This window comes from Solanum stenotomum, chromosome 3 (genome assembly GCF_019186545.1).
Source record: "Solanum stenotomum isolate F172 chromosome 3, ASM1918654v1, whole genome shotgun sequence".
Taxonomy (NCBI): domain Eukaryota; kingdom Viridiplantae; phylum Streptophyta; class Magnoliopsida; order Solanales; family Solanaceae; genus Solanum; species Solanum stenotomum.
In genome coordinates this window covers 6616866-6625738 of record NC_064284.1, presented here as the reverse complement: position 1 = coordinate 6625738, position 8873 = coordinate 6616866, and the positions used below count along the sequence as shown (strand labels likewise).

General features: G+C 28.9%; 1 pseudogene; it reads right to left on the bottom strand.

Annotated features, from left to right (window-relative positions):
* Positions 1-7486: 7486 nt before the first annotated feature.
* LOC125857835 (chitin-binding lectin 1-like) lies at positions 7487-8326 on the bottom strand (annotated as a pseudogene).
* Positions 8327-8873: the final 547 nt, after the last annotated feature.

Here is an 8873-nt window from a genome sequence, read left to right as displayed (position 1 = left end):
TCTGCAAGATGAGGAAGACAAATTAACCATTTGATAATTATCCTTCCAATATATATTATTTCTTAGAACTTTATTTATAAAACAAATAAATTAAAAAGTAAAAAAAAAAAAAAAAAAAAGGCAGATCAACGTACTCTAAAATAAAAAAGATTTGGCTATTGGTTTCCAAACCCTCAAAGCTTCAAAATCAAAATAAGTATTTCAAAGAAGTTAGAAAATTTTCAAAACCAATCACCATAGCCTTTGCTGGCCACCCAACGATCATCCTAATCCATACTTCTGCTTAGTAAATGGTACTCTCCACCCCCGCCCCCCGATCTTTTGTGGCTTAATATAATGTGTAATAATTTATATAAAAAATATTTTTTTAATAAATCCACATTTTGACCTTTTGTATTTATTATTTTTGCTGCTTTCAAAAAATTATTTTTAATATTCAATCATTGAACGTTTTAAAAACATGACAAGTATTTGAATGCAATTGTAATGATAATGATAATCGAGTGCAATTGTGATTTGTTTTTTCATAGAAATCAATTATAATTTTGCTTCTTTAGTGTTTGATTGAAAATAAGAAAAACAATATTTTTTTAACCAATTATTAAGAGAGGAATCTTTTAATTTTTTAGCAAAACCCCAAAAATTTGTAGTTCTAGGTTGAGTTTGATTACAAAAAATGTTTTAATTTTTTAAAACTCGTCTTCACATTTTTTTAAACAAGGGATAATCATCCGATGCATATCTTTAACATTTCCACAATATATTAAGAGAATATTAGCCTCATAATTAAATAAGACCATATTACTAAATATATCAGTAGTTTGTCACCATTTAAATTTCATCAGTCCGTGAGAGCATTTACCATCTTCGTAGGTGCATCTCATTTTTTTATTTATTATTTATCAGTTAAAATAATGTATAACAAATATAAAGTTAGGTAACTTACTTTTGAAGATTCAACCATTTTCATAGAGGCAAACAAGGTTACAAATTGTTTGTCTAACTTTGGTGTACACAAGACAATGACTATACAAATTACAATGTTTAATGACTAACAACTTCCAACAAATGTTTAGGGCAAGTATTTTATCAAATATGATTCATCATAGAAAAACAAAAACAAAATCAAAATAAAAAACTAGTAACTTTGAGAAAAAGGCAGAGTTTTTTTTTTATTAACAAGTGAAGAAATTAATTGTCGATGTTTTCACATATAATAATTTCTTCCGTAAGACAATTTTGTGTAACTATTATATTGATTGTACCCCTAATTTCTTGCCTTGTTTGGATTAAATTATTAATTTTTGGGACATTTGTGGACCAAATTATTAATGAAAGATATTTTTATTTAATTTTGCATACAGTTTCCGATAACATTATACGACAATAAATGAAACCAAAATTGAAGGAAAATGACGCAAAATTAAGAATTTATTAAGAAATACAAAAGAAATAGTTTTACTTCTTTTTTTCTTTTGTTGGATTATGACTCATCATAGAAAAAATAAATAGTATCCAAAAAAGAGACATTTCTTTTGGTTAGTGAGCGAGGAAATTGATCGCCGTAATTTTCGCATATAAGCCATAATATAATTTTCGCACATAAACCATAATATAAGACAAGTATTATGTTAATAATATCAGCCATAATATAAGACAAATATTATGTTACAATTACATTGATTGCACAGTTGATTTAGTCACTCAATTGTACATTATTTTTTCATAAAGTCATTCAACTTTAAATTTTAATTCAAAAATTACTCAATTATGCATTTTTTCTCAAAAATTAATGTAAGTTTGAATTTTAAACTCAAAAATTACTCAACCTAGTTAATTAGTTTTTAATCAAAAGCTTACTAACATAATTGTTTATATAAAACCAAAATTTAAAAATTAAAAAGATATTACTTATATTATTTAATGACATGACCCACTAAAAATATAATATCCAACCATTTTTATTTTTCGCTTATTCTCCTAAATTATTCCCTCTCTTCTCAATTTTATTTCCTCTTCTCCTCAGCGTTTCCTTTTTTGCTCTTTCTCATGAATTGATGCCTCTTCTTCCTCTTTTAGGGTGTGATTGGTACCAACGAAAATATTTTTCATGGATTGTGGGGTGGAAGAGGGTGGGGTGGGGGGAGGGGGTGAGTGTGGGATCAATGGCATAGACATGAGTAATGAATGGTGGCCAGTTCAACATTCTTTGTCAAAAAATTATACTACGTATATAAAAGATTATAGAAAATATATATATCAAAAATTATTTTTCATGGTGTATATACTATATCTTGAACACGTGGAAGGGGCGGGCGGCGGGCCTGGGGGTGAAGGTGGGGTTTTTGTGGTTGTGAGGGTTTGGACATTGGAGAAGACAATGCCACTTGTTTTTCCCAATTTCATTTGAGACGTCATTTTTTCTTATTTTTTAAGAAACTCTTTTTTAGTAAGAAAATATTTTTGAATTTTTTTGACCAATCAAACATGAGAAACTTCATATCAAACACACTCTAAATTAAGTTTTAATTATGACATTTCAATTTCAAACTCTATATTAACGACAACACTACGACAAATGTATTGTCATCATTAACACCATCTAAAAATCTTTAACAAAAAAGGAAAAAAAAAGAAAAATCTAGCAACCAACCATAGGTCTAATTCAATCTAGCAAATTGCGTAACACAATGAAAGATGAATGTTAATGAAAGTATTTTTTAAATAAGTCGTATTTGTCCTTCATTATATTTCTTCATATATTTGTCATTTTCATTCAATTTTAGGGTTATATTTGTCCTTATACTCTAAGAAAAAAGTCATATTTTTACCTCTACAATGTTAAATCTTCATGTCCTCAATATATTTGTCGGTTTCTTCCAATTTAAGGATCATATTTACACTTATACACTAAAAAAAGGTCATATTTATCCCTCATGTTCCACCTTAATTTTCTTATGTAATTTATGAGACATTTTTTTTCAATTAAATTTTCTTTTTTTTTCTAAAAAAATTGTATGGAATTATAACGTAAATATATAAAAAGAAGGATTTAAAAAATGCGTTGAACGTGGATCAAACATGTGACCTTCAGAACTTCAATCTAACGCTCTCCCAACTGAGCTATCTCCATTGTTTTTAAGTTAAATCTATCATTTTATTTATTAAAAAAACAATATTAGCCCAACTTTTAGACAAGTTATAACCCCATTTATTGAATAGGTTAGTTTATAACCCCCATTTATTAAAGTATAACTTACATGAATCCCATAGTGTAAAGAGTAAATTACATCCTATCCCTGCTTTTTTTCTAATTGCAATAATCCCTTAAAATCTGTATCTTCCGGATACATAAGTCATCATCTGGATACATTAATTCACCATCCAAATACATTAATTCTAATACAAGAAAAATCTTTCTGTTGCGTTAAAAAGGGAATAAAATCTGAAAATTAATTAAATCCCATAAATTACGCTTTTATTTGCTTGATCCTCGTTATCTTTGAGCAGATTTAATAACCGGTTAATTTCTTTTTCCATTAATGAATTTTCTTCTTCAGTTTTATTCATGCAACACATCAGATGAAGTTCCTTTTCCTCCCACTCAACCTTCCATTTCTCTAGTCCGTCTTTGATTTGTTCGATGGAATTGGTAAGAACATCAAGTTTCTCCTTTGCTTCAGAAAAATTCTAATAGAACGAAGAAATTCAAAATTTTCAAATTGCTTCCCCTGTTCAACGACGAAACCTTTCAGATTTGATTCAAAATTTTTTGTGAAAATTTTGGGTAAGCAAGGTGAGTTATGAAGGACAAAAAAGTGATGGAATCCTTTTCAATCTTCAAGTTCATTGAAGATCCTTTCAATTTTGATTCAAGATTATCAAAAAATTTGAGATTCAAGATTCTTTCTTCTCTCAGTTCAGCGAAGATCCTTTCAATTTTGATTCAAATTGTCGAAAAAATTGAGAAGATACATCATGAATATCTTTGCTACTTAGCATTTTACTATTTATGTATCTTGTTTAAATTGGTAGGTATTGTATTTACACTAGATACATTAAATAAATAATTGTTGTCCATCAGATGTTAGATTTAAGACGATACATAACTGTGTGGTAGTTGCTATGTAATTGATACATTTAATATAAATTCAAATTTACGTATCATATCTAAAAAATTAGTGCATGATACACTACTATTTATGTATCTCGCTTAAATTGATAACTATTGTATTTATACTAGATACATTAAATAAGTAATTGTTGCCCATAAGTTGTTAGATTTGAGATCTATACATTACCGTGTGGTAGTTGCTATGAATTGATACATTCAGTATAAATTCGAATTTACGTATCATATCTAAAAATTAGTGCATGATACATTACTATTATGTATCTTATGTAAATTGATAAGTATTGTATTGTTTGCCTTGAAAGATACGTATAACTTACATAATGTATCATTTTGTAGTTGATAATAATGTATTTGATATAATAAGGTTGTGAAAGAAGGATGGATGTATGTAAGCTAAAATAAAGTGTATCTATAAATGTATCACAATAAATAAGAATTAAGTTATCAATTAGATACATGAACAAGCACAATCCATTAAAGAAATTTGATTATGAAAAACACCAGAAAAAAGGAAAATATTAGACCGTATGAAATTTTGGTGAAATTGAAACTAATATTATTATGAGACAACAAGAAGATTAAATTATAATATAAGAATCCTAATTAGCTTCAATGAATGATTAGTTTTTAGAGTCCATAACCAACTCAAATTATGAAAAATGTATAAATATTATATTAATTATTACTAGATAATAACTAATACTATTACTTCTTTTAGTATTACTTCTTTTTTTTTTTTTTTTTTTATAATTTACGTTTTAGTGTTGAAAATTTGAAGTTCACTTATTTTATTTTATTTTATTATAAATTTTGAAGTATTTTAAAAATATGTAAAAGACTCATAAATATCCTTTTTAAACTTTTTTGTCTAAAAAATATTCTTAACTTAAGAGTATGAATTTGAATTTCAAACGTAAATGAGAAAATAACTAACAAGATTTTGTGACTAAAAATAAGGAGAGATTTGTGGAGTGAAATAAGGAAGGGATCAATGTTCCAAATAGCATATTTTTTTGGTGTGTGATACATAACGCAAAGTTTATGTATCACGCATATAATTTGGTACTGTGTACGGATACATATCCTTCTAAATTTGAATAAGGTAGAAGATACATAACCACACCTAGATACATGATAAATGATGCATTTGGTAGAAGTTTTGTATCAAGTATCGAAACTAATTAGGGTTATGTATCAAAACTAATATTTGAACATGATACACTAATTGTAATATATCGTAGTATTGAAACAAAGACATTATACATTAATTAAGAAACAAAATTAACTGGATACATTAAAATTCTAGTTAATGTAAGATAATTGTGGAGAGATTTATGACTTGAAAAGGGGAGAAAAAAATTGTGGAATTAATTATGTATCCGGTAAACTTTTATTTAAATTTATTATTTCTGTAATTGAGTTATTACTACTGTAACGATCAAACATTATTATGAGTAATAAAAATAATTTATTACACATATAATTACAAAAACTAGTGATCTAATTTTTGGCGCTATAGGCTTAGCTGCATTCACCTTGCATTTCTAAAAAAATGGTATGACTAACAAGTTAATTGATGCAATTAATCAAAAATCAGCCTAAAATTAGTTAAGAATGTATTTTCAACAAACCTATTTAGCCGTATAGGATTATATTAAAGAGGAAATACTCCTCTTTTACCATTTCTCTTTCCGTCACTCCTCTTTCCTTTCATTTTCTTGTTCTTCTTATTCCTTACAAATGCAGTATCCAACTCTCAAAAGTCAAATGCATAATTAAATTGTTGATATATTTAATAAAAGTATTAGTAATAAATATTTTGTTTGTCTTAATAACTGAAAACCTTTTTGCCTGAATATTAAAAGTAATCTTATTATTCACCATTTTTAATAAGATTAGGATTATTCAAAATCAAATCAAAAGTGATTAGCTAACTACAAAATCGGCTTAGCAATTAATGTTAAGGGTAAAACATGAAAAAAAAAATTTGATATGTTAAAAGTGACAAGTAAAAATAAATCTATTTTTAAAAAAGTGAACAAGTAAAAATAAACAAAGGTATCGTAGAACTAACCTAATAACTAATTGAACATTTTCTCCACAAACCATCTTTTATAATAATATACTAGGATAATGTAGAACATCTTAGGATTTGTTTGGAAAGTCATCTGATAATTAAAATTAGTGTAATTATTAGGGTAGTAATTATCAGCCTAGTAATCAGTCATGTAATTACCAGCAATTCACTATTCTCCTTGTGAACTGGAGAGTGTAATTGTCTTGGCAATTATAACCAATTACAGTAGATCAAGTAATTACATGACCAACGAATCATGTTAGAGCGTAATTACACTCAATTACACCAAATCCAATTATCAGTGGCTTTCCAAACAGGTCCTTGGAGAAGTAACAATAATTTAAACGGATCGACTATTTCTCATCTATCAATTTTGCATCAATGTTAAAGATTTTCATTTCTAAATTTAGGATCTGAATTTTTTTTTTATAAACTTCTAAAGATATTTTTTTGGTTCTTACAAAATAAAAAAATGAGAGAAATTAGGCGTAAAATTTCTATCTATCTACAAAAAGGATATTAAAGTTTTACAGTAGTAAAATAAAGCGTGGAAGAGAAAACATAACCATTTGATATTTCTTCTATATCCATATTATTAATCTTGAAAGTATTTTTAATACCCTTGAAGAACTAAATTCAATAAGCTTAATCATAGGATACTATAAGGTAACTACCACTACGTAGTTATAATACATATAAGGACCATATTGATGGTATGAGTGTATATGACCACTTTAATATCGAGAGGTATCATATTCTATATCGCAATATTAAGGGGTATATCAGGTTCTTTTTTCTAAAAGAAAATTGTACTTGTACAAAAAAGACATAAAGTGAAGAAAATGATGCTTATTTTATTCATATATCTGAGTAACGCCAAATCATAAGACAAATATTGTATCGCTATTACGATCATATCGATTGTTCCTCTGATTTCTTACTTTTGTATAACGTAATGTAAAGAGTGGTAGTTAAATTAAAATGATAGTAGAATAAATAAGATTTTTCTTGTATGATATTTTTTTAATAATTAAGATTTTTCTTCTGTGATACTTTTCTAACTGTGTTACCTCTTTTGCAATATTATTTTAGACAAAATTATAGCACTCCTTCGTTTATTATATTACTTAATAATGCATTTTATATACATTATCATTACTCACATTTTTATTCAATCACTTCACCAGTCCCAAAAGAGGTACATCCTCTAGGTAGTAATTGGGAATACAAGAGGTAGCATATATATATACATACTGACAACTGACAACGTTGAGCTAGAAGCTTTCAATACCTCTCATTCGATTCATGACGGATGAGGATAGAGTCTTTTTGCATTGACTTTGACAATTTTGCGGATCACAATAACGTGATGTTGATCCACACCAACTCCAAATACTACAACACTCATCGCTTTTACATTTTCCACCACCACCTTCCCTTCCACATCGCAGATATGGAGGTGGAGGCTCAGGTGAGGGTGAGGTTGAAGGTGAAGGCGGAGGTGGGGATGGAGGTGGAGGTGAAGGTGGAGGCGGGGATGGTGAAGGCGGAGGTGGAGGTGAAGGCGAAGGTGGGGATGGGTAGCATTGACGTTGACAATATTTAGGAACACAATGGTTCCATGTGGAACCACACCAACCGTCTTTATTACAACACATTCCATTGGGACATCATGCACCATCAGCTTGCCATCCGCATCGTCCCTTTGGGAAGGGACCGGAACATTGACTTTGACATGCAAATTTGGTACTGCAATCTTCCCATGTGGTTCCACACCAACCATAGTAATTACAACACTGTCCAGGAGGATATCTTGTGCCACCAGCTTGCCATCCGCATCGTCCTTTTGGGAACGGGCCTGGACATTGATTCTGACATGATTTTTGACCACAATAGTAATATGTGGTTCCACATAAACCATCATAACTACAACACTTTCCAGGAGGACATTTTTTGCCACGACCTTGCATTCCACATTCTCCCGGCCATGTGTACAACCCAACTGATGTATTAATGCCTTGAAACGTTTCATTCATTCGGAGAAGAGATACTTCATCCGCAGAGACCACCTTAAGGAGGAACAAAGCCAATAGGATAATTAAGGTCTCCTTCATTTTGCTATAGACCTAGGATAGATGCAGTTTCATGCTCATGTATTTATACCAAAATTATCACTATATTTGATAGCGACTTATATATATAAAGTATATTCCCTCTCCATTTAAAAAACCTATTTTCCTATTTATTCTGTTTAAAAAAGAATTAATGAACCTTTTTTTTGGTAGCTCTTTCATTTCACTTTTTCGTGACATGTTTAAGATCACAATATTGAAGGGCATATCGGTTCATTTGACATGACTTTAATGGTCTTCTTAATTTTCTTACCAGATCGATCTCGGTCATTCTTTCTAAATGAAATTAACATATATCACTCACGAGAAACTTTAATTTAGTTCAAAGTTGGTTGTGATTCATTAAGACATTTGTAATTCACATCAATAGGAGTACTAATCTTAGTTTCAAAAGAAAGGATAATATATTGCTCTTGTGATTTTATTTATTTTATTGCTAAAAGCACTGGACAGCTCCACGCATAGACCTTTTGTGAAGTGCACAAAACCATGAAGGCTATATAGGCAAAGTAACAAAAAAAAAAGTCAC